At 44.9% G+C, this 27,038-nt stretch overlaps 1 protein-coding gene across 9 annotated transcripts in view; it reads left to right on the forward strand.

Moving 5' to 3' along the window:
- The window catches only part of ATXN1 (ataxin 1), a 412,658-nt gene that overhangs the window by 211,097 nt on the left and 174,523 nt on the right, over nucleotides 1-27,038 (forward strand). For all 9 annotated transcript variants that reach the window (XM_088831365.1, XM_088831363.1, XM_088831364.1 and 6 more), the window contains one exon: nucleotides 18,497-18,557. The gene's annotated coding sequence lies outside the window, so the exon portion shown is untranslated. The remainder of the gene's footprint in view (nucleotides 1-18,496; nucleotides 18,558-27,038) is intronic.

Below are 27,038 nucleotides of genomic sequence, written 5' to 3' on the forward strand. Positions count from 1 at the left end.
CCATCTCCCTCGGTTATTATTGACACTGTTATTAATTCACCATGCCTCGTGACGTCGGTGCTGTAGAGCACGTTGCTACTGGGTGTGCTGAGAGTTCTTGGTCTTCAGCATCTCATACTCCCATTTTTGTCACCCCTCCTGCCCCTGGAAGATGCATCCTGCATCCGAGAGGCAAGGCAAGAGAAACATGTCAAAGAGTCTCTCTTCTCTCTTCCTTCACCCCCACCTCCTGCCCTTTTTTGAGGTTGGATTGGCGCTCCTTGCACACTGAACAAAGGCTTTGCCTTGCAGAAAGGATGTTCCTGCATTCGTCTGTCATCTGCCTTTAAGGGTGTAATTTGTTTCTGATGTATGCAGGGCGCTCCCTCGAGAAGGCTTTGTTGACAATGCGCAGAGGCCTTCTGTATCGATCGGTGCTATAACGGTTCTATAGTGGGTGAATGAGGTCATTCTCATCCTGTTACTCAAGTCGGCGACCTTGAGGCCGATCGGATGACTAAGCCCCATAGGTGAATCCCTGGTTACAGAATGTCCTTGTTTAAAGGTAAAGCGGTATGATGGTGTTTTAACGAAATGACTGCAAAGCGAAATTACATGCCCCTTGGTGAGAGGCAGTCTATATTAATAAGCTCTGAGGCCACCCAGGCCTTCGTGGGACTTTAGGGCTGATTTTCAAGAGTTCCTTTATCTATACTTCTCTCTTATCTCTTCTCATTAAATTTCAATTCTCTGTTAAACTGCCATGACAGTGTTTAATACTGTCAGAGTGAAGTTCAGAGCAAAATACTTAGGGTTCTGAGCCTGTTGGCTGGTGTGCTTTTTCTTTCCTTTTTAAAAAATTCAACAGTGGGGTGGGACAGAGCAGAAGATGAAAAGATTTTTTAATACAAGAAAAGAGAGGAAGTAAGCATGATGATAAAATCTGCATGTGAAAAACCCTAGTTTAAAAAAAAAAGGAGAAGTGAACTGTACAGTTAGCCATACGTTTAATCTGGATAAATACATTAGCTATGCAAATAGGGGTTTCTATCTGCCAACATCCCTGTGGTTGCAGACCAGACCTTAATGGCTTTGAAATAGATACAGGTCTTAAGTGAACAAACTCTGAGAGCAGGTGGGCAGGTGAAGGGCAGTGGGTGGGTGAGGGGAGGTAGGGGGAGAGGGTAGGTTATAATACTTATTTTGGAATCATTGGGCAGCAGTCAGCTGTTTTATTGTTTATCCATAATGGCAACCCACTGCAGTATTCTTGCCTGGGAAATCCCATGGATAGAGGAGCCTGGCGGGCTACAGTCCATGGGGTTGCAAAGAGTTGGACACGACTGAGCGACTAAACAACAAATTGCAAAGGTAGTACTTAATTATGTGCCAAAACTGTTCTGAGTGCTTTTTAATATATTAATCCTTTAATCCTTACAACCATTATTATGCAAATTAAGCATCCGAGAACAATGAGGTTAAGTAATTAGTCCAAGTTCATTCAAACCCAGACTTTGGCTCCAGAGTTGGTGCCCTGACCACTTATAGTCTCTCACTGGCTGGCAGGGTTTTGGGGTGTAGAAAAGAAGGGAATACCTGTCCCCAGGGTAGACTTCTTGTGCAGGTAGGAAGGAACTTAATTCTTTCAAAGGGTTTCATCAAATGTCCTAATCTGGCATGTTGCCATTAAACTCATTGTATCTGATTGGAATGGCAACCCACTCCAGTGTTCTTGCCTGGAGAATCCCAGGGACGGGGGAGCCTGGTGGGCTTCCGTCTATGGGGTCACACAGAGTCGGACACGACTGAAGTGACACAGCAGCAGCAGCAGTGATTGTAGCATCACTTCTGGGAAGTAAGACTTTCCCCTTCCTAGTTTGAGCATCTGTTTTTTTGCCTGAATTGTATTTTATTCTGATTAGAAAGTCATTGCTAGTATACAGATGCTCATGCATTGAGCCCTTTTCTGAGGGTAAGCAGAGAGCTGGCTTTCGCCCTTGGTCGCATCACGTGGCAGAAGAGGAACACTTTTTTTCCTGTGGCAGTTGGCGAGGCCATCGATTCACAGAGGAGGAGAACAGGGAAACCTTCTAGACAGCTTAAACATTTGCTGGCACTCATGAGTCTATCAAGCATCTAAACTCAGGACTACTGCTGCTGCTAAGTCGCTTCAGTCGTGTCCAACTCTGTGCGACCCCATAGACGGCAGCCCGCCAGGCTCTGCCATCCCTGGGATTCTCCAGGCAGGAACACTGGAGTGGGTTGCCATTTCCTTCTCCAATGCAGGAAAGTGAAAAGTGAGAGTGAAGTCTCTCAGTCGTGTCCAACTCTTAGCGACCCCATGAACTGCAGCCTACCAGGCTCCTCTGTTCATGGGATTTTCCAGGCAAGAGTACTGGAGTGGGGTGCCATTGCCTTCTCCAAAACTCAGGACAGTGCCCACTTAAAATGACCTGGAATAAACTTTAACTTTCATAAAATATAATAACAATCCAGTATTTGAGTCAGAAGAGACACATTTTTCCTAAATCATTTAATTGACTCCTATCTCTCAAGAAAAACTTCATATGAAACAAACACACAAAAAAGTCCTAAGGTAGGTAAGGTCAACTAAGAATTGAAGATCAAGTGAGTAAATAACGAAGTAAATGGAAATTATCAAAGAAGTAGATGTATTATGAATGCACTATTGAAAGTGTTAATTGACCAGAGCAATAATGATGTGTTTTTAAACTGTGATAAGGGAAAGTATTGAAATCCATCCAAGCCACACGCATGATTTGGAGGGTCTGTGTGGAATATAAAGCTCTGCAGAGTCTAGAGTTCCTATCCTATATGGCTTTTGGCTAATTAACAAACATTGGCCTCGTGTCTGTTACTTAATAGCCTAAGTGCAGCACATTGGCAAGAGTGTAGTCTTTCACTGCTGATGGTGGGGTTTGGGGGTGGATTTTCTGTAAAAGAGTTTAGTTAAAAGGAGAAATCATGAATCTAACTTTTTAAAATGAGATGTTCCAGAATAATCAGATACATTTACATTTAGGTCAAATAAACAATTCCTGAAAAACTTTTTTACTGTGAGCAACCTTAGCTGTGCAACCCTGAACAACTCACCCTGCCTCTCTGAGCTTCAGTTTCCTACCCAGGAAGGGGAATTATCTTAGTCCTACTTGCTTTATTGTGTTGCTGTGAGGATTAATGAGTTAAAACTTCTAAATCTCTTAGAACAACTCAACATGAGTTTCAACTTGAATTCTACCAATTGCTAACTTTGTTTTCTTGGGCAAAATAGTCATATCTTTTTTTTTCTTCTCCTCATTGTCCTGTAAAATGAGAATGAAACCATTGAGCAGCATTTGGGGTATTAAGTAAAATTATATATATAGAGAGAGTAACTCCAGTCCGTAATTGATTCAGATTTCCTTAGTTTTTACCCAGTGCCCTTTTCCTGTTTCAGGGCCCCATCCAGAACGCACTGTTACATTTAGCTGTCATCTCTCCTGAGGCTCCTCTAGAACATGACAGTTTTTCAGACTTGACGTGACCTTGACAGTTCTGAGGAGTGCTGATCATTGGGGATTTTTCCTCTGTTTCTGTTAGGATTAGAAAAACCCCAGCTGAAGGGCATTCAGCAAAAGAACTGATCAGTACTCCTCAAAATTGGTAAGCTGCCATGTTCGTCACATCATATGTATCAGGGACACGCGCTATCAACGTGACTTATCCCTGTTGACGTTGACCTTGATCATCTGCCTGAGGTGGCGTTTGTGCCCTTCCCGACTCACTTACTCTTGGCGCGCACACCCCCACCCGCCCACCTTCCGCATCACACTCTTTGGAAAGAACCACACCTAAGGAGTGGGGAGCTGCCTTCCCCTCCTTGAGGCCCGTGTAGCTTCACGAGTTCTTCTGCACAGCTTTGTGTGATTTCCTCCGTTCATTTATTGACTCTGTCATTTCTTTGTTGTTCAGTCACTAAGTCGTGTCTGACTCTTTTCGACCCCACGGTCTGCAGCACACCAGGCTTCCCTGTCCTTCACTGTCTCCCAGAGTTTGCTTAAACTCATGTCCACTGAGTTGGTGATGCTATCCAGCCATCTCATTTCTTGTGTCAGTATAAACTAATGAGATTTTTTATTCTTTAGGTTATAATCCAGTACTATGGATTTTATTCTTTAGGTTATGATCCAGTACTAGTTATCTTGTTTCTTAAATTGTTCCAGTTTTGGCCATGTGGAATATTAGGAATGTCGATTCCTGTTTCGCTTTGATATGCCTTCATCATTGTGGTTTTTTTTGTTTTGCTTTTTTTTTTTTTAAAGCATTCCTTTCATATTAATCTTGAATATTCCCTGCCCCAGTTCTAGAATTCGCTGTTTCTCCAAAGAACCCTGGTTCCTTTTACTACAAAACAGTGTTAGAAACCAAGCTCTGGGCACTAGGGCTTACAGAAATTTCCTGCTCAACAAATATTAGTTTCCTCCCTTCCTGCCGTGGAAGTTTGGCATGAGCAGTAGTGAATGCCCTTGTGCCAGTGGGTCCTAGCTGGTGAGCCTCACTCGCTGGACAGCATCACCCAGCTGGAAAAGTCAGCAGGATTTCATTCAGCTCAATCCAGGTCACAGTCTCGGGGGGGGTGAAGTGCTATGAGAACCATCTCTGCCCTCATGGAACCCAACCCTCTAGAATTTATATTACTCCAAGAGGAGTAATATAAAAGTGCTATAGAAAATCAGAACAGAGAAAAGCTAGTGCAATCAAAGAGCATTTGAAGAAGGCTTCTTACCTGCTATTGGGCTTGAGCTAGTTTCATTCCAGACATGGAGGTGAAAGAAAAGATATGAAAGTGCGGACAAATATCTTAAAAAAAATTTGTTTTTGTTAATCTTTTTTTCCCCCATGCTGTGTATCATGTACGGGTCCTAGTTCCTCAACCAGGGATCGAACCCACGTCCTCTCTGTTGGAAGGCAGAGTCCCAACCACTGAAGCAGGGAAATCCCAACAGATATCTTTTAGTAATTAAAGAGTCTCTTGATGAAAGTGAAAGAGGAGAGTGAAAAAGCTGGCTTGAAACTCAACATTAAAACAAAAAACTAAGATCATGGCATCTGATCCCATCACTTCATGGCAAATAGAGGAAAAAGTGGAAGCAGTGACAGATTTTATTTTCTTGGACTCTGAAATCACTGTGCATGGTGACCGCAGCTGTAAACTTAGAAGACACTTGCTCCTTGGAAGGAAAGCTATGACAAACCTAGATAGCATATTAAAAAGCAGAGACATCACTTTTCCTACAAAGGTCCATATGGTCAAAGCTATGGTTTTTCTAGTAGTCCTGTATAGATGTGAGAGTTAGACCATAAAGAAGGCTGAACAATGAAAAATTAATGCTTTTGAATTGTGGTGTTGGAAAAGACTCAAGTGTCCGTTGGACTGAAAGGAGATCAATCAATCCTAAGGGGAATGAACCCTGAATATTCATCAGAAGCACTGATACTGAATCTCCAGCTCCAATTCTTTGGCCACCTGATGCCAAGAACCAACTCATTGGAAAAGACCCTGATGCTGGAAAAGATTGAGGGCAAGAGGAGAAGGGGACGACAGAGGATGAGATGATTGGATGGCATCACCGACTCAATGGGCATGAGTTTGAGCAAGCTCCAGGAGATAGTGGAGGACAGAGGAGCCTGGTGCGCTGCGGTCCATGGGGTGGCAGAGTCGGATACAGCTTAGTGACTCAAGAACAAGAACAACAAAGATAAGAGGAGGCCTGAAATTAAAAAGGACTTTATCTTTGGGGGCTTATTTCAGATATGAAACAGGGCTAATTGATTTTGGTGAGATGAGGGAAATGGGCTTCAGCCAGCGGTGTGTTGGAGCCAGCTTGCACTGGCTTTCACAAGTTAGTTGTTAAATTTTTAGGAATTTTGAGAACAAGTTGCCATCATGTTGCTAGCCGGAAGTCAGTCATGGTGGGAGAGTTTATAGAAATCTGCAAACGCTACAAACCAGGGCTTCTCTCTCCCCTCCAGCTGGTTATTCAACATTACCCTGTTTACCAATGGCTTTTGCTATCTAAAAATCTTGTCTATACCCCTATTCTGAGTTTATTGTTTTTCCTCCAGCAGTATTTTTTTTCTCCCTATATACACATTTCCCTTCAGTGCTTTGAATTCTCTGACAAGAACTGGCAAAAAAAAAAAAAAAAAAAACCAAGGTTACAACAGAGATGTGTACCCTTGAAGAAAAATTCCTTTTTCCATCATGTTGGCTAAAACTCTGATAGTTAGGAAATACTGTAGTTAGTGGGGATATTTGAGACCCTCGGATGGCCATTCTGGGTAACTGAGGTAAGATAACCCAGCCTTCCTCCTTGTTTTGGGTGGGAGAAGATCCATCATCCCTAGTAGGTAGTTGTCTGTGTCATATATACAAGCAGTGTGACTGTAGGATTTTTCTCCTTCCTTATAGTTGGAAGAATCTTCCTGTTTCTTATCAAGAATATGGGAAGAAGTATCATTTTCCTTCAGTCAAGAAACCATGACTCAGCATCACCCTGCTGGTAGTAGGTCATGCGGCCCTCTGTTAGCTTGACTTTGCAAGAATGTAAGCATACCCGTAATGTAAGCCATGAAATTAAAAGACACTTACTCCTTGGAAGGAAAGTTATGACCAACCTAGATAGCATATTAAAAAGCAGAGACATTACTTTGCCAACCGAGGTCCGTCTAGTCAAGGCTATGGTTTTTCCCGTGGTCGTGTATGGATGTGAGAGTTGGACTGTGAAGAAAGCTGATCACCGAAGAATTGATGCGTTTGAACTGTGGTGCTGGAGAAGACCCTTGAGAGTCCCTTGGACTGCAAGGAGATCCAACCAGTCCATTCTGAAGGAGGTCAGTCCTGGGTGTTCATTGGAAGGACTGATGCTAAAGCTGAAACTCCAATACTTTGGCCACCTCATGCGAAGAGTTGACTCACTGGAAAAGACTCTGATGCTGGGAGGGATTGGGGGCAGGAGGAGACGGGGACGACAGAGAATGAGATGGCTGGATGGCATCACTGACTCGATGGATATGAGTTTGGGTGAACTCCGGGAGTTGGTGATGGACAGGGAGGCCTGGCGTGCTATGATTCATGGGGTCACAAAGAGTCGGACACGACTGAGTAACTGAACTGAACTGAGGCATACCTGAGTAATCCCTGGAAGAGTGCTATGTGGATATGGACAGTTCTCATCAGGTCACCTCTTGGGCATGGTTCTGTGGTGTTGAGCGTTGTTCAGAATTAGAGGAGCTTACATTTTAAGAGCGCCAACTAAAAGCAGTCAGATGCATGTGACCAAGGAGGGCAGGGTTAGGGAGGGAAAGACTTTTCTTACTGTAGCTGGAGATTCTGAGTTATCACCTTCATCCTCAGGGAGTTGCTGTGCCTTCATTACAGGGATTTCTTTTACCTCTTTGTTCTTCCTTATGTCCTTCCATAAAGCAGATAGGTAAACTTCCCTTTTCTTCTTAGCTGTCACTTACTGATTAACTGTCATTGAGTCTCTGAGGCTGTAGCGTTCAGAGAGTAGAGAGCTCATCTTCTGGCCACATCACAGACCTTGGGCCATAGTGTTGCCAAGAGTGGGGTCTGGCTGCTCACCTTTCAGAAGCCAATAAAGAGGCAAGGGTGGTGGAAAGGAAAGTTTGCTTTATTTTGGAGGACTGCAATGTGCAGATGGAGGAGGGGACAGACTCGTGCCCAAAGGCCGACTCTCTCCCATCTCCCGCAGTAAGTGGGCAAGAGCCTTTAATGGGGGTTTCAGGGACGTATCAACTAAGGAGGGCGCTCCATGCAGATACAGTACAAACTGCTCCGACATTCGTCTTGCCATTGGCCATGGGGTGATCTGATCTGTGTCATCTTGACTGTTTTAAGTATAGTTAATCTTCAGTTCCAGGTCGGTTTGTTCCCATTTCCTTGAGTTCAGGTCTTGGAATTGTGGTGGCTTATGTCATGGCTACAGTCTGGTCCTCATGTAGTTAGCTTCTTCAATCTGGTTGGGATTTCAATATCTACAAAACAGCTAACAGGATATTCTCACAGCTCAGAATATTATCTACAGTCTTTGAAGAGGAACTCAAGGTCCTTGACTTTGCTTAATGATAGAACTATTATTATTTGGTCTTGTTTGATGGTTTTTTGTTTCTCTGTTTTCTCATTTCTCTGATTAAACATGTTGTTTGGGTTAAAGATTTTCTGCAGACAAAAAGCAGGTGGAGGACATGGATAGGGTGGGTAGGGACCGTAAGGTCCTATTCCATGTTAATGGGAACCCTTGTATTTTCTTCTAGTCCAAATGATTCTAGATGTAGTGAAAGTAAAGTCGCTCAGTCGTGTCTGACTCTTTGCAACCCTATGGACTGTAGCCTACCAGGCTCCTCCGTCCATGGAATTTTCCAGGCAAGAGTACTAGAGTGGGTTGCTGTTTCCTTCTCCAGGGGATCTTCCCGACCCAGGGATCAAACCCGGGTCTCCTGCATTGCAGGCAGACACTTTACCATCTGAACCACCTGGGAACAGGGGCTGTCAGATTTTCAAACCCAGCTGCAGTTCCTCAGCTGCTTCCTGTAAACCAGCCCTCTCAAGCATGACAGACTTGGACCTCCTTGGGATAACGTGGTCCAAACAGATCACCTGAAAAATATGATTTTTTTTAATCTTTTTTTAAAAACTTGTGGTTAAGTATGCATAAAATAAAATTTATTATTTTTAAATGTACAATTCACTAACATAAAGGACATTCACAGTGTTGTCCAGCTCTCAGCATCCATTCATCTGAAGAATGCTTTCTGTCTTCCCATACTGAAACTCTGTCCCCATGAAGCAGACCCTCCATTACCCCTCCTTCCAGCCCCTGACAACCACTCTACTTTCTGTCTGTGAATTGGATGGCTCTCGGCACCTCATATAAGTGGAATCATATAGTGTATGTCCCTTTGTGGCTTATTTCATGTAGCATAATGTCCTCGAGATTCCTCCATGTTGTAACATGTGTTAGAATTTCCTCCTTTTAAAAGGCTGTATAATATCCCACTGTGTGTTTGATGACTGCCATTTGCTCAGTGAGAGCATCCCCCTCTTGCTTTTAATGAATAAGACTGCTATGAACGTGCATGTAACAGATGTATGTTCAAGTCCTTCCTTTCATTTCTGTTGGGTATATACTCAGACGTGGGATTGCTGGATCATATGGTAATTCTGTGTTTAATTTTTTTAAGGAGCTATCATGCTGTTTTCCACAGTAGCTGTATCTGCACCATTTTACATTCCCACCTGTAATGCATAAGCGTTGCAGTTGCTCCACATTCTGGCCAATACATACTATTTTTTTGTTTTTGTTTGTTTGTTGTTTTTAATAATAGCCACCATCCTAACAAGTGCAAAGTGGTATCTCAGTATGGTTTTGATTTGCCTTTTCCTAATGGTTAGCGATGGTAAGCATTATTTCATGTGCTTATTAGCCATTTGTGTATTCAAATGTCAGTTCAAGTCCTTTGCCCATTTTTAATCAGGTGGTTTGTTTTTTGCCCTGGCACAGGTGTCTCCCTGCTTGCCCAGAACGGTCACTGCTTCTCAAGGCTATTGGGCACTTACCCAGGGTTCTCTGGGGCAGCCTCTTCCCTGCTTCTCGAGGTTATTGGGCACTTATCCAGGGTTCTCTGGGGCAGCCTCTTCCCTTTACAGTATGTCATGCAGAGATAAATGCAGAGACTTGCCCCTCTGGAAAATTCCACCTGACATTGAAAGATTTGCCCTTCCCACTTATTGTAAAGGAAGTTCAGTGGTGAGTGCTGCAGAAATAAGCCAGTTACTTTTTTTGGATAGTGTGTGATATTGTCATCTGACTTTTTACTAAGTAAAAATAAAATCTCTTTTGGGGAAAAGGAGGAAACAGAGATTCTGTTTTTCAAGTTCCCAGTATAATGATATTCTAGACCAGGGGTTGACAAACTCTGGCCCGTGGGCCATATCCCACCGCCTCTTGCTTTTACAAATAAAGTTTTATTGGCACACAGCCATGCCCATTTGTCTAGTATTGTCTATGGCAGCCTTTGTGGTACAGTGGCAGAGCTGAGTGGTTGTGACAGGTTGTCAGGCCCACAGAACCTAAAACATTTGCTATTTGGCTCTTTCTACTGAAAAAGTTTGCCAGCCCTTGACTATTCTAGACATTTAAGAAGTACCGTTTTTGAAACAATTGATATAATATAGTGGTGTTGGCTGACCATTCACTCTATACTTGAGTAGTTTGAAAGCTGTAAAGCTCATGTAGATGTAAGAGAAAATGACTTTTGAGAATTTGCTGAACTCCAACTTTGTGTCCAGGTGTGTTCTTTAATTAAGCCTTTTTTGTTTGACTGGGGCCATAACTTTTGCATCTAGCACCACCAGGACTCCTGCCCAGTGTGACTGAAATGTTTCTAACACAGGCAACATTTTTTAAAGTTACAGTATCTAGGGGACTTCGCGGGTGGTCCAGTGGTTTAAGACTCCAACGCTTCCAGTGCAAGGGGCGCAGGTTCAGTCCCTGGTCAGGGAACTAAGATTCCACATGCCATAGCCAAAAAAAAAAAAAAAAAAAAAGCCACAGTGTTTGATGCTTGCCTTTGCCCTGTGAAAGTCCCTATTTATATTGAGCTTGGGTGAAGTAGCTCTGATCTTTACCTACAGTAAGAGGAGTCATACTGCAGGGACATGGCTGTGAAATGTACAGCACAGAAAACTCGTGGCTTTTCACTCTAAAAATAGCATCCTGCTTCTTTTACCACTCCCTCCAAGCCAGAGGTACAACCTTGCTAAGGTAGTAATGGTCAATTTTGGAATTTTGAGATACCGTTGGTTTGCTGATTTTGTTTTGCTCTCTGTTCAGCCCTTTAGCCGTTCATGCAGTGAACTTATGCTGATAACTAGGAGAATTGTTAAGGTGTACGGGCACGGACTTTGAGGAGCTTATATAGTGTGTTTTGGCAACTCAGGGATATTAAATATTCAATTTAAAAGGTTTTTATTTTAAGCATAGCAGTGTGTACATCTCAATCCCAAACTCCCAAACTATATCCATCCTTTGCTGGATAACCAACAAGGACCTACTGTATAGCACAGGGAACTCTGCTCAATATTATGTAACAACCTAAAGGGGAAAAGAATTTGAAAAAGAATAGATACATGTATATGTATAACTGAATCACTTTGCTGTGAAGTTGACACTGACAGAACATTATTAATAAACTCTACTCCAATATAAAAGTTTAAAAAAAGATTATTTATAATATCCTTTGAGATCATTGGAAATTCTGGACCTGCACACACACAACATATACTCATAATCACCCACAAACACAGGCTCCCAGGAAATCATAAAGCTAGGAGTAACGTCTACCTGAAAATGCTTTATCACACAGAATGGCAGGTAACCATTCAGTACAATCCAAATAGGATCTCAATAATGGATGAATCTGGTGAGATGTCACATTTTGCTGTAGATAAAATATTTATCTAAAGGCAAAATAGAGGCTTTATCCCATTTCATGAGGCTTACTGCCCCAACCCATAGTGAAGCGTTAGTTTTCATTTTCTGTTGTTGTTTAGTTGCTAAACGTCTGACTCTTGCCCTGACTGTAGCCCACCAGGCTTCTCTATCCATGGGATTTCCCAGGCAAGAATACTACAGAGGGTTGCCATTTCCTTCTCCAGGGGATCTTCCTGACCCAGAGATTGAACCCAGGTCTCTTATGTCTCCTGCATTGGCAGGCAGGTTCTTTACCACTGAGTCACCAGGAAAGCCCGTTGGTTTAGAGCTGATCTATTGAAAGCTTTATAGCCTTTTTCCTTTACTTTTTGAGAAGTTGAATTCTTCCCCCTCCCCCCATAATCTAATAATCAGTATTTCTCTTCCAGATGTGGTTCCTAACCTATAGTGATTTTAATTGCTCTCCTTGGAAACCGCTCCCAAAATACTCTCTCCTCCACGAGTTTACAGGCTTTAATGTTGAGCACAGTCTGGTGGGAATCCCCTTGCAAATGATTTTCTTCAGTTGGTATGAGGGCGGTATTTCCTTATTTTTGTATCTGTGTGTTTTTCCCCCTAAGAACAGATTTTCATGGTATCAGTTCAGTTCAGTTCAGTTCAGTCACTCAGTCGTGTCCGATTCTTTGCGACCCCATGAATCACAGCACGCCAGGCCTCCCTGTCCATTACCAACTCCCGGAGTTCATTCAAACTCATGTCCATAGAGTCGGTGATGCCATCCAGCCATCTCATTCTCTGTCGTCCCCGTCTCCTCCCACCCCCAATTCTTCCTAGCATCAGAGTCTTTTCCAGTGAGTCAACTCGACGCATGAGGTGGCCAAAGTATTGGAGTTTCAGCTTTAGCATCAGTCCTTCCAATGAACACCCAGGATTGATCTCCTTTAGAATGGACTGGTTGGATCTCCTTGCAGCCATGGTGTATATTTCCCCAAATCTTTTTAATTTGTAGACACATTTTGGAATTCAGATCTTGCCCTTAGAACAACTTGGGGGTCATTCATGTGCTCAGTAAGTGTGCCTTCTTATTTATGGCCCAATGAGACTTCATTCATTTCTGCATATTTTGGTTGTCTACTGTTGATGCCAGACACTGGACTCGATGTTGGGAATACAGAAATAAATGATGTCAATTCCTTGCTCTCAGGGCTGGGCCACAGTTGAGCGGGGGAAATGCAAACTCACAAAAATTTACAATGGAATATGATTGCAGAGATGTGTACCACATGCATTATTAAGTCTGGGGAATTTGTAAGCTTACTTAAGTGTTTCAATTGAGTTAGACTGTGGATAAGTGTATCAGATGAGAAACACATAAATGGTATTTATTTACTCTGAGGTAGTAAATGGAAAAGTTGAATGAAATAAAGTGCATCTATTATGACCACTGGCATCCAGCAAGGCCACTGCCCTTGTGCCACTATTCTGCCTGCACTTTCTTCGTATGTGGGTTATTAACATTGTGTTTAGGTCAGATGAGAGTCTGTTCCATCTGCTTTGATAGCTGAAGTAAAATGCTGATGGAGATCATTTGAGATCATCTCTGTGCTGTTGATTGCATGCTTGTGGCTCATAATCAGAATGATGCAAAGTAATTGTTCGAGCAACTTGCTGCGGCTATGTTTTGTGTCATTGCAACTGTCAGCAGTTTGGTCCTGCTCCTCTGCCTGAAGCACGTTTGCCCAGTGCCTGTTGGATGGCACGAGTCACCCTTCACTGTTGTGGGTGACCTTGGTTCTAGCATCCTCACTTGCTGCCCCCCATTTATTTTATAACCTGAAAAAGAAATGTCTGCTTATTTAGTGGGAGCAAGTGCTGGCTTTTGTGTTCAACAGAATGCTATGTACCAGGGCTTCCACACAGAAAGCCACATGCTTGTTGCCACAGTGCTCCTCTCTTTTTCTCTTTGGCCAGGAAAGCCAGGCGGACCTGGCTTTGAATTCTTGCTTTGTCACCTACTGGTTATGTAACCTTGGATAGGCCACTTGTCTTGAACCTTGCTTTCCTTATCTGCATGCCGGGTCTAAGAGAACCTGTTTTACAGAGATTTTGTGAGGATTAAAGATAGTAGATAAAACTTGTTGGCTAAGTGTTGTTGTTCAATCACAAAGTTGTTTCCCAGTCTTTGGAGAGCTCATGGGCTATAGCCCACCAGGCGTCTCTGTCCATGGGATCTCCCAGGCAAGGACACTGGAGTGGTTCCCTTTTCCTTCTTCAGGGGATCTTCCTGACCCAGGGATTGAACCTGTGTCTCCTGCATTGAAGGCATAGTCTTTACTGCTGAGCCACCAGGGAAGCCCTTGTTGGCATAATTAGCCACCCAGTAAATGGGAATAGTTAATATTAAGGAATCCAGTGCTTACTCAGGATGACATTATACAGTGGCAACACAGAACTTTCCTAAATCAGTAGTCCAAAAATATGTTGCAAGTGTAGAATAGAGAGTATCAGCCCAGTTTTCCTAGCTACATCATATTTACCAGAGACACACAATTGGATGGGGGTGTCTTAGAATCTAAACCTTCATTTTCCATGGCTGGGTCTGCTCTACAGAATGCACTCTGGGCCAGCTCACCTACACCATCAAAGGATGCAAAGGTCCCTTTGAAAGCACATTTAAGAACGTGTATCATTTAGGTTCCACTGCAGAAAAGAGACATTATACTGGATAGCGCACAACACAGCCTGACCATCTGGTTTTCCCTCATGCAGAAAGCAGGGACCACAACAGTGAAGCAAAGCAGAAACTCTGTCCCTGCAAGAAGTTCATGGTTAGATCTAGGAACTTCTCACAAGCTCCTGAACTGTACCATCAAAAGAGATCTGTTCAACGTAGCTCACTCCATGTTCCTCCATACAGTAAAGTCCCTAGAGAGAGTTGTGGAAGAGATGCTTTCTCTGCTTCCATCCAGAGTTAAAATTTAAGATCTAAGTTCTTATCTCCAGGTGTTGATGCTGTTACTCATGGACAACATAGAACAGTAGAAATCTCTTCTAAGAACATGCCTCCCACCACAAATTGTTGCTTCCCCTAAAAGTTGCATAAGCTGGACAGAGCATGAACTTTTCTTAGAACGTAGCATGTGAAGGGTTTATCACCTGTGCATTTGTTGCAGGTTTCGGCTTCACAAGTCGAACTCTTGTGTCTCTCCACTTTTGGTCTCAGATACCAGAATTTTTCAGCTGGTATCTGGTTTGGCATTTCTCTGCTGCCACAGTGTGTCCTGTCTTTCTTTCTCTGTGCTCCCTGGCAATTCCCCACCTCCTGCCTGCTTGTAGGAGCAGGGTTGGCAATGCATTAAAGGGTTCCATTCATAACTGGAGGAAGAGTTCACTCTACACTCTGCTGATTGTGGGGATACCTTCACTTTCCCAGTTACAAGTTTCTCAGTCACGGACAAGCATGTGTCATGCAACTCAGTTAAACTGTATCACGTATGTTTTTACCAAACCGACCATTCTCTTTGAGAAGGAAATTAGATTAGAAATATCGAGACTGCACAAACTTTCCCATTCTTGCTATCTTCTAAATATGGTAAATCCTAATTATTTTTAAAGTTTTCTAGTTCATATAATGTGATTATAATTTTTAGGTTCACACAGGGGTCTACAATTTTCAGTTTACTTCTCTGTACCATGAAGTCACTCCACCACAATCGGGCTGCCAACAGGGATACCTCTTGAACTTCAGACTTAACGATTTTCACGCTTGAAAGAGGCATCTATATCCACGGATAGTCCTAGGCTTTAAAATTTTGTCCCCTTTCAATATACTGGAAACTCACTGAATATTGTGATTTGTGATATTATTCCCTGCAGTATATGTACTAGTTTGTAGTCTTCTCAGCTACAACCACTCAAACCAAAACAATTTTTTGTTGGTAAGGCTTCTGATATTTATACACGCTGCCTTTCTCAATCTTGATGAAGATGTAGAAGCAAAAGAATCCCATGCTACCACAAGTGTAGTCATTTCTCATAAATGTGGGATAAATTCTGTAAATTCAACAAATATGGATGTAGTGGTTTGTTCTTACATCACAATACTCTTGTAGTCCTTAAACAATTATGATGGGGATGGATTTGTTGATGTTAAAAGAAGTTTACAATATAACAAGGAAGATAATAGACAAGAACAATATGAGTGGTATCACAGAATGTTATAAATACATTGTATGTATGTAATTTTATTTATATAAGTGTGTGTATGTTATATTCTGTATATTTGAGCATAGCTGAGAGCTTGCCGCTGTAGAAGTGAAAATGTTCAAAGTGCTGTTAGTGGAACTTTTGCTGCTTTGTATTATTTGGGTTTTTTCCCCTTCTTATCTGTATTACCTAATTGTTCATGTGGGCGTGTTCCTAGTCGCTTTGGTTGTGTCCGACTTTTATGACCCCATGGACTGTAGCCCACCAGGCTCCTCTGTCCATGGGATTCTCCAGGCAAGAGTACTGGAGTGGGTTGTCATTTCCCTCTCCAGGGAATCTTCCCCACCCACCCAGGGATCAAACCTGAGTCTCTTAAGTCTCCTGCACTGGAAGGTGGTTTCTTTACCACTGAGCCACCTGACAAGCCCCAATTGTTCACAGTAAATGGTTTTCCTTTGTTTTCATTTTTCTCATCTCATTTGTGGGGGTTGGAGAAAAAGAGAATACAATACAGATACCCACAGTTTTCTCTGCCGTGTCTTGTCGTCACAGATCTGTAAACGTGTTATGCTGCACGGCATTAGGGGATTTTCTTTTCATTAAGTCTCTTCTGCGTGCCAAGCACTGCACTGAGAACCCAAGGCATGATGTGAAGTCGGTATTATGACCACCATCAATGCAAATGAGGAAAGGGCTCCGAGAGTTTGTGTCCCCGGCATTGCACAGGTGGTGGGTGACGCATCTGAGACTCAGATTCAGGTTTGACTCTGAAATCAGTGTGTGGGGTCCTGGTGAACCTCTCTCTGGACCTCCTGGCTGCCTTGAAGAGGAAAAGGTTAATGTATGCGAGTGAATTGCAAAGCGTTGCTTTCGAAAGACAGTGCTCAGAGATTTCACCAGTGGGGCCAGGACCATCTCTCAGGGATTGCAGTGTCTCCCTGCAGTGTTTCCAGCCAGTGTGTGAACATCCCAAGAGGCAGGATCACGTGGTCTCTGTACCCCTCTCCTCTCCCCGCACAGGCTGGTAGTCGGGGAGGGGGATTTCTCCCTGGGGCTGTGAAGGCAGCCTAGAAGATTCTGAGGCACCGAGTCTGGGAATCTGTGGCCAGTGGACACCTCCCTGGGAGGAGACTCTCCATCCAGCCCTAGAGGTCGCAGTGCTCTTTTTCCTTTTAGGGAAAAGGAAGGAAAAGCAGTGGCTGGAGACTGGATCCCCGGTACTCTGGGATCGTGTGAAAATTACCAGTCTGGGGAGCTAGGCTCGCCTTGCCTCCTCCGCCCCTGAACCTGCAAAGGCGTCTTGAAAACAGCCTGTGGAAATTTTTAAAAACTTGGATCTTGCGCCGAGTTCCTTGGGTGATGCAGATTAAATAGTCTGTGGCTGTCACCGCCTTATCTGCCTTTGTCTTCCAGGCTTCCTCTTCCAACACTCACATCATCTCGGTTCTTTCCCACACTTTATCTCAGACACCGCGGCTTCCTCACGGGATTACTCAGTCTGCCTGATATGTGGGCGCCTCTCTGCCAAGTCCCCCTTCCCGTAGGAGCTTAGTTATGGATCCCGTTGGGGTCATGGACTTCAGTGGTGGTGGGGGGGAGGGATTGGATGGAGTTGTGGGTACCCCATTTTGGGAGAAGGCAAAGTGACGTGATGGGATGCTGTGGTTACTATGAAGACATCTTAAGTTAGCCCCATTGTGGGGGTGCAGATATGGGGGTTTTAAAGGTCTCCCTAAAAATTATTTCCCAGGCACCACGACATATGTGGACTATGTATCATATGGTCAGGCCAATCAAGATGGCAGTTCCCTTGGTCTCTACATCACCTGCCCCACCAGGCTCAGCTTCACTCACATGACTATCCAATCCCTTAATTACAAGGCTAAATCAGTAACCTTGGACTGCAAGGAGATCCAACCAGTCCGTTCTAAAGGAGATCAATCCTGGGTGTTCATTGGAAGGACTGATGCTAAAGCTGAAACTCCAATACTTTGGCCACCTTATGCGACAAGTTGACTCACTGGCAAAGAGTCTGATGCTGGGAGGGATTGGGGGCAGGAGGAGACGGGGACGACAGAGAATGAGATGGCTGGATGGCATCACCGACTCGATGGACATGAGTTTGAGTGAACTCCGGGAGTTGGTGATGGACAGGGAGGCCTGGCATGCTGTGATTCATGGGGTCGCAAAGAGTCGGACACGACTGAGCGACTGAACTGAACTGAACTGAATCAGTAGCCACCTGCATGCTTGCTCTGCCCTAGCCTCTGGGTTTCCCTGGTAACTGGGGGAGCCCACCTGCCCTCCATTCCCCCTATAGATGATAGCCTCCTCCCCCAATTAGTGAGGCATGTGGCCATGTCCGTGTTCCGCGCATCGTCTGTCGCGCACAGGGAGTTGTCTCTCCAAGGCCTCAGAGAAGGACTCCCTTGTCCAGTAAAGCAGATGTCGCTGTCTCTGGGCTCTTCCTCCCATCTCGAGCCTGGGCAACTACAAGGCTTGAAGACCCACAGGGTGCGGCCCCACGATGCTCCTTTTTCAAAGGTTCACTCCTCTGGAGATAAAGGAATCATGCACGTGATTATTTTCTTCATATTAATTGTTCAGAGCTCCGTCTTTAAAATCCGTGTAGTCAGCCAAGTGGTGGGAGGTCCATGGTCTTCAGACATTAGCTGTGTGCCTAGTAAGTGACCAGGGGCCTGGCGCTAGGGGGTCTCATCTCCCTGGCCCACGTCCCCAAGCCAATCTATAGGATGGGTTTAATGTTTTAATTTTAATCTCTTTTTCTCTTCCAGTTTTCCAAAGAAATTAGTCCATTTTCTGGGTGACGAGAGACCAGACTGCTGTTTTCACAGGGTAAGTGATCCTTTGACTCCTTCACGGGTGTGTTTGACTCGCCTTGCTTGGTACGCATTCATAATCCATAGGCTTTCTCCCATCTGGAACCGAGATACTCTTCCTACTCATTGCGTCTCCTCTTCCCTTCCGAGGGGAGGGTTCCCCCTGGTGTTTTTCTGCTGTTTGTTTTGGCTGTTCACAGGTTTTGTCTCCTCTCAGTTGGTCTTCTTCGTTGCTGTTACCTTATTCATCTCGCAGAAGGGATAAGAGAGGAAATTTTTTAGTTTTTCTCCAGTGGCTGATGTACAGAACCACGGCCGTGGGCAAGGAGAACCCATGCATTTTGTTCATGTGACATACTGTCTTAACACCACGGCAGAGAATAATCGGATGTGAGCACTAGATGGGACGTTAGAGCCCATCTGGCAAAGCCCCTGTGTACAGATGGGACAGCTGAGGTCCCGAGGGCTTCCGTTCCCCCGCCACCCCCTTCTGAGCCTAGATTATGAAGGAGGCATTGGACTCTCAGCTGTGTGCAGTCATGGCCCCCCAACCCCACACAGTGCTGTCTTTTGAATCCCAGTGATCTCTGAGGATACAGTTAACAGGTGGTTCAACCTGATGTTATCCCTATGGCAAAGAATCCACTGCCAATGCAGGAGAGGCTAGAGACCTAGGTTTGATCCCCAGGTTGGGAAGTTCCCCTGGAGGAGGAAATGGCAACCCACTCCAGTATTCTTGCCTGGGAAATCCCATAGACAGAGGAACACGGCAGGCTCTATCCATGTGGTCGCAGAGTCAGACACGACTGAAGGCACCCTCACCACACCATACGTCCATCTTTCAAGACAAGTGGCAGGAGGAGCACTCACCCCTATTTAACTTTCTCGTACTTGGCTACTACCTGAAGAAACTGATGGCATGGTGGTACCCAGAACCATTTTTGTTTGAGACCTCATCTGAAAAGTTCTGTTTTTTGTTTCCTTTGCACCTTTCCCAAACCACCGCATTTGCAACACCCCATCACATACTGGGACTCCGTGTCCACCTGCTTTGCTGCTAGACTCCAAGGTGCACCTGTAAGTGCATGCAGGCCAGCTGCAGAGCGGCACGCCCCCACCCGGCACTGCCTGCATCTGCAGAGCAGCACTCCCCCAGCCGGGACTGCCTGCACCTGCAGAGCGGGGCTTAACAGGGTTCTTGCTGTGCTGTGCAAATTTGGCGTGCAGTCATAGACTCTCGGAGGAGCATTCCTTCTCTAGGAAAAAAAAGTATGCTTTTTACGTGAGAGTGCAGTTGGGGGGTACTATGGAGACTGTACAAATGTGGGATCCCAGAAGGTGGACCTACCTGTGGTTCTTTCAAGTCACCTGTGCCACACCTGGCTCTGGATCACCTTCATTTAGGCTCACGATCTAAGTGCACTTATTTTCAAAATGTCTCATGACTTCTAGAGCTTGGTCTAAACCCAGTATTGAGAGCCCATGTCCCTCATTGAATCCCACTTCTCAATTTAATCACTTTATCTTGACAGACAGAGGGCGTCTCTTCAGCCCTTCCTGGAGTCCTTGTAAAGGAACTTGCTTTTTCTGCTCATCAGGGTACAGGGATAGTCTGCTTTCTACCAGCATACTGTATAGCATTTAGAACAAGGACTGCTGATCCACTAAGGGACTACCTGTCTCGCCTGCTTATTACTCTAGAATTGATGCCTCCTGTCCCCATGTATGTACTCCCTGTGCATGAACTGTGCATCATTAGAAGTGTGAGGGTTTCCATTCCCTCATCTTGTTTAAGAAAAGCCCAGAAGGTTTATCCCCCAGAGCACACGACTATAAGGTGGAGCGCCGAGGTCTGCTGCTCCCTGGGGAAATCGGAGGGTCTTGATGGAACCAAGAGATTGATCACAACTAAAACAGGAGACAGTTAAGGGCCTTGGGAAAAGGGGGAAAGTGCCAAATATCCTTGCCTATTCTGTGCTGTTCTTTAAGTAAAAACCTGGTAGAGATGGGTATGAACTGAGGAATGTTAAAGCAGTAAACTAAGGACCACCTGAACCCACGCTGAGCCACTTATGGCAACTGCGGTTTCCTGCTGGGTTGTAAGTAGTTTGAAGTCCACAGTCAGGAGGCATCAAATCATTGTCCCCAAAATCTACACACTGTTTGCTTTTACTGGTTACGGGGAGCCAAAAATACACCGAAGCTGTGAATTTCTTAAAAAGCAACTCAGAGGCTGATCCCCACGTCTTGTGTTGGTACCACACAGTTTCCTGTGCTGAGCAAGTGTCCACCTTGGGAAACAGGGGTCCACTGGGCTCCAGCTCATGGTTTTCGGTGGGACTGGATCCAGAACAATGCTGGTGCTGTTCCCAAGCTCGAACAGCTCCCAGCCTCGATGGTATCCCTTTAAGGGAAATACGCCTGCCAGCGCTGCGATTTTATTTGCCAGAGGCCAAGTAGCAGTGGCATGTATTGGTTCCATAGCAACATGTCTGTGCAGCCAGAAAAAATATCATGGCCGTGGCAGCCTGTGTGTCCGGTGCAGGATGAACACAGCCCTATGCCCCCTGCCTTTTTTTCCATGTTATTCCGGCCCGCCTTTTCCTCTCCTGTAGAAACTGTGGGCTGGGTCATTGTTACCCGTCTCTGCTATCAACACTGGCCTCCTGTCCCCACCGAGCTGGGGGCTCGACGAGAGGAAGGCGGTCTCTGTAGTCAAATTCTGTGGGTCTCCGAGTGTGTTGGCAGAGAACCGCCCAGCCCGAGTCGGTGAGAGCCTGTTCTTCTAATCAGCCCTCTGGCCAGGCGTCCCTGGCAGAGGGGCATGGTGGGCAGAATGCTTCCTGTACATGGTGCTCAGCTGCTCCTGGCTGAAAGTGGGAAACAGAGCAGGGTGGAATCTAGGGAAACAGGCCACATTTAACGTGGTCCATGGGGGGTTGAGGAGACCCCTCTCAGGGCAGTGCAAGGCCAGGCCCTGTAGGGCTGCACCCAGCGATCCGTTGCACATGGCATATCTTCTAGGGGCTTCCACCAGAGGTGCAGTTTCTAAGTGCAGTCTCTCCAGCGTGTGTGTGTGGAGGTGGGGTTTTCACATTTCTTTGATGTTTTCTCATCTCTAAAGTCCTCCATGGGGACTTCCCTGACTGTCCAGTGGTTAAGACTCTGTACTTAAAATACAGATGGTGTGGGTTTAATCCCTGCTTGGGGAACTAGGATCCCACATGACATGTTTGTGGCAAAAAAAAAAAATCCTTTGTGAAACCATTGTGATCACTCTGGATATTAGCCGATGCTTCCCCCCACCAAACTCTTGACTCATTTAGAAAATCTTTGCCATCTATTTGACATTTGATTTGTATTTCCTTTTTTGATACATAATACTTTGGGGGCCTGAGCAGTCTTTTTAGGTAAAGAACCTAGGAGCCATCCTTCTTACTCTTCATCTTTTTAAAAATTATTATTTCTCTAATGCTGAGAGCTGAGTCTTGTAGATAGTAACTATACCATTAATATTTCTTCATGATAATGTTTTGGTCTCATCCAGTCTCATAAGAAAGCAATGAGGCAAGTGTGTAAATACTAAACGTTTTTCAATTTTTAAAAGAGAAAAGATAAATTCAAAAATTTCGTTTACTGGTGTGGTTTTAACAAAACATGTAGATACGAAATCATAAGGTAAGACTATCTAAAGATTTCACGTTTCCTCTTCCTCCTCTTTGTGGCTACAGACCATGAACTGTGTACCCTAGGGTTTCACAGTGGCACTGAAGTCATCTCCCTTCTCCCCCAATATTTACTATTTCTGTTGAATTTGCCTTATTATACCTCTTGAGCTAGACCTCTCAGTCAAACCCCAACCGTGTCTTTGGAGCTATTAAGTAAGAGATTGGAAGGATTTTTTCATTAAGATGACAGGTTTGATAGATTAGGATAGTGCTTCCTAATTTAGTTCTGAGGTCTGTTGAGGGAGGGAAGGTTTTTATTGTATGAAAACCTTTATTTTCAAAGAGTACTCGTTCCTTCCCAAGTCCTGAGCCAACTGAGAAATAAGACAAGTGTAATAAGGCAGATGGAGCCAGGGTGAACCTCTGCGACTGGCAGCTGTTAACTGAGAAGCGGTGTCTTAGGATGAGAATCTCAAAGAGCTTCTCTGGTCTGGGCTTGGTCACAGTCTACCTACAGGGAAGTTTTGAGCCTGTGGGCCACTGTCTGCGTGCAGAAGGAAGGAAAAAGAGAACCCAATTCTCCCCCTCCCTCCCCTGAGGTAGCATAATTCTACCCAGGGAAGTTATTGTTTCCCAAGGAGAGGTGTGGTCCACCCTGGCTTAAGCCCCCAGCCAGGTACCTGACTCCACATCCCTGGGAAAGAAAAAGGATGGAGTAGAAGGCCAGGAGGGTTTAGGGGAAATTCTTCCCTTAGAAAAACAAAGGGATGGAGTCTGGTGTTGGCCTCTGGCTCTGCTCTTACCTCTCATTCTCTACACTTCTACATATGGAGGGAGGGAGTCTGGTGTGTCCCCTGTTTCCCACTGGCCATCTCAACCCACTGGGTTTTCTTCCTAGCTCCTTGGTTTGTATATCTCTTAACTGGTTGATTGTTAGTCTCCTCTGTTAGAAGGGAGCGAAAGCAGAAATCTTGTCAGTATCATTAACTACTGTGTCCCAGGACTTAAAGCAATACACGCACAGAGGAGGCATTTGGTAAATCTTTGCTGGACGAATACGTGAATAAACGTGTTTTTTGCCTCTTCTTACATTTAATTACTTGGATATCTTTGTGCCTCATCTTGCCTGGCATGTACCTTATTCATATTGTAAACTCAGGTCAGCTGTCAGTTCTCCATGGAACCTTCCAGCTTCCTTTCTTCCAGGGGAGAGAAGCACTTTGTTTGTAAGCAGTAGCCAGGAGTTGTGTACATGTGTGTGTGCAGCTGGGGGTGCATGCAAGTCTGCCTTTTCTCTGTGTGTGTGTGTGTGTGTACTTTCTGGATCCGGTTCTATAACACTTCAATTCACTTACTTGTTTAGGTATCAATATTTAATCCCCTTTGCTGGATTGTAAACTCCTTAGAAACTGGGCAACCTCTTATTCATCCCTGTTTCCCTAATATCTGCCAGACAGCAGGTGCTCAGTAAATGATTTTAGTGTTTCGTGTGTGTGTGTGCTCAGTTGTGTCTGACTCTGCGACCCTGCAGGACTTTGTCCCCGCCAGACTCCTCTGTCCACTGAATTTTCCAGGCATTGTTATTTCCTCCTCTAGGGCATTGTTCCAACCCAGGGATCAAACCCACATTTCTTGTGTCTTCTGCATTGGCAACTGGGTTCTTTACCACTGTGCCACCTGGGAAACCCTACTGCTGTGTCTTAGTACTTAACTTCCTGAGTACCTTATGTGTATTAACATATGTAATTCTCACAACAACCTTACAAGATACATTTTTTTACTCTCACCTTACAGACATGGACACTGGGGCATAGAGAGATACGGTGACTAGCCTACGGTCTCACAGCTAGTATGTTTCTGTAGCTGTTATCATTGCTGGTCCTTAGGACTATTTAAATGTACAGATGAAAGAATAGGAAGCCCAGTCACATCATTAAACAGGACCACAGACGCTGGGATCAACACAAATAAGAGATGATCATCAAGCCAACCTTCGATTAGTTGACAAAGAATCCTGAGGCCATGCTGACATAGGCCCCAGGTGAGTCCCTAAAGTTTTATAGTAGCTATTGTGCTTAATTCCTAATTATCCATGCCAGTGGAGTGGCATTAGTTACTGAAAGTAAATGATTGTCATTATATTAGGGGGATTATTTCTTAATGGGAAAATGTTAAATCATCAATTATGAGTTGAACAGTTGCTGTATGCAAGGCTCACTGCTAAATTTAGGGGGATTGGAGGGTGAAGAGGAGAGCCCTGTGAGTAGAAACGAAGGTCACCATGTTTGAGAGGCTCTTGTTAAAGAGGCATGATGACAGGTAAAGTTAAGGAAATTTAAAAAAATAAAGGGCAGTGAGTTTAAGGATGATCACAAGGCACTATTACACATGATTAATTGCCAAATGGTGATAATAGAGGAAATGAAAGCCATCGTGTTAGTCAGGACAGGATGGGCTTGTGCTGCAGAGTCCATCCTGCACTCTCACTGACTTAAAGCAGAAGTTCCCTCCTCCGTCATGGAGTGTGCAGTGGATCTGGTGTCTCTGCAAGCCCCTATTCTTCACGCATAGCTCCCCAATGTGGGCTGCGTGGATCTTTTCATCCTAGCGGCCTTCCTCATGATCACAGAGGAAAGAGAGAAAACCTGCAGAATTGTAGCAGCGATGAAAGCGTTGCCCTGCGAGGGGCATGTGCCCCCTGCCATGTCCTAAACACAGCATCCAGTCTTTTATACATGAGCTCCCATCTTTCGAGTCTGCTCGTTCATCTTTGGTTTTCTTCCAGCACACAGTAGGTGCCTCATGAATATCTGTAGGGTGAAGGAGTGGGTGAACCTAGGGATGAAGTGTCACTCATCCCTGATCATGTTTGTAACAGGAATGCACGTGCCAGCCCCCAAACCCAGACCTGAAGAAGGTAAGCCTGCCTCAATGATATTGACTCAAAAGAGCATTAATAATAATATTAAAATAACAGAGCTAATGTTAGTTCATCACGGTGAGTGGAAAATCATGACAACCTGGGCAGGTTAGATCCAAGTCAGCTGGGGGTTGAGCTCCACTCCCCAGCCTTCCAGGCTTCAGCCGTGTCTCGGCCACGTAACTGTCTGTCTGCAGCCCGACCTCTCAGTTCATGTGTTATCTGGCTGCCCTCCTAGCCTGGTTCCTCCTGAAGAAGGTAGAAATCACTATCCTCCTTTAAAAATGAAGACATTGAATTAAGGAGAGGTTAGCTTGTCTGGGATGCTGCTGGGATTCCAGTCCAGGGGTATCAGACTGTCAAAGGTGTACCTTTGGCAGACTGCAGCATCCTGCTCCAGGTCCGTGGAGGAGGGACATCTGAAGTGAAGTCACTCAGTCATGTCCGATTCTTTGCAATCCCATGGACTGTGTAGCCCACCAGGCTCCTCCGTCCATGGGATTTTCCAGGCAAGAGTACTGGAGTGGGTTGCCATTTCCTTCTCCAGAAGGGACATCTGGACGAGGGCAAAACATAGCTGAGCAAGGCATAGCAGCCGAATGTGAACAAGGAGTTGGAAGCTCTGGGTTTGAATCCCTCTTGGCAGTGGTGCACTCATAGAGAGGAGTGCTAAGATTGTACCGGAAATGCAGGGTGGTCATACCATGTGTGTGAGACTAAAGAATGTGCCTTTCAACCACGTCTCCAGATGTAATATTTGATCCAGAGAAGCCTGAATGCTGGAGGACCCATGATCGCGGTCACTCACAGATTCTTGAAAATGGTGCTTGTTTGTTTCTGGGTTGGGGGCAGGGACAGGTCGTGGAGGGGAGAGGGAGGGCTCTGAGTACATATTGTTTCAGCATGGACAGGGCAGTGCTTGTGGACACAGTCTTAAAGTGGAGGTTGGTAGTCACTGGATTTTTCTCAGCAAGCTGGTGATGGAACCACTCCTGTTTCAGTGAGATTAACTTTATAACTGTGTTCACAGCGTAGGAGGTGGTGAGGAGAAAACCAGAGACAGGGGCCATGGTTGGGAGGTTATTACAGGAAAAGGAGATAAGATTTTGAAAACTTGGGAGCATTATGAAGAGGCAGATGTGGTCGACTCTACAAGGAAAGAGTTCACCAGGACAGGGTGACTGTTTGGATGTAAGAAGCAACGGAAGGAGTCAGAGATAATGGACTTTTTGAGCCCAAGTAGCCATTGAAGGTATCCTATGTTATATATATTTTTGAGCTTATTTTAATGACAGTGTCATTCTGCGAGTTGAGGCTTCTTGGGTAGAATTGGAGGATCGCCTTAGATTAAGATAAGCCCCCTTTGAGTAACTGAGTGTTGTCTTGATCCCAACTTTTTTCACATCTCTCTTCCTTCGCTGCCCTGCCCTCCCCGAGGTCTTGGATCAGTTCTTAAATCAGCAAAGTCATCAGATTACAATTTCATCTCCATTCTGGCCCCCAGGTGGAAATAAAATGGCTTAAACATGAGCGAGAAAGTAGAATTTAATGTTGGGGCATCTCGTCGCTGATGAGAGAGGCCTTGTGGTCCATGCTCAGAACCGTGTCTCTCTCTCCTGCTGGTTTGCCTCATTACCAGACACGAGCTCCCACGGCTCTGGGAGGTGCGTGGTAACATTTTGCTGGTCGGTCAAATTTTTGTAAGCTGACAATTCATCTGAGCTTCACCAGGTCACTGCACACCATTTTCTCTTTTTTGATCTAACAGGAGAGTGCCAGTTTTTATTTGAAGGAGAGGAGAAAGGAGGCTGTTTGATGGGAGAGAGGAGGAACGCTTTGCGTTCCCCTTTTACTTCCTGGGACTCGTCCTGTCACATTTCATAGGCTCCTGTCTCTAACGGTAGAGGAC

This window comes from Moschus berezovskii, chromosome 23, assembly GCF_049115385.1.
Source record: "Moschus berezovskii isolate FMDL1 chromosome 23, NW_MosBer_1.0, whole genome shotgun sequence".
In the NCBI taxonomy this organism is placed as follows: Eukaryota; Metazoa; Chordata; class Mammalia; order Artiodactyla; family Moschidae; genus Moschus; species Moschus berezovskii.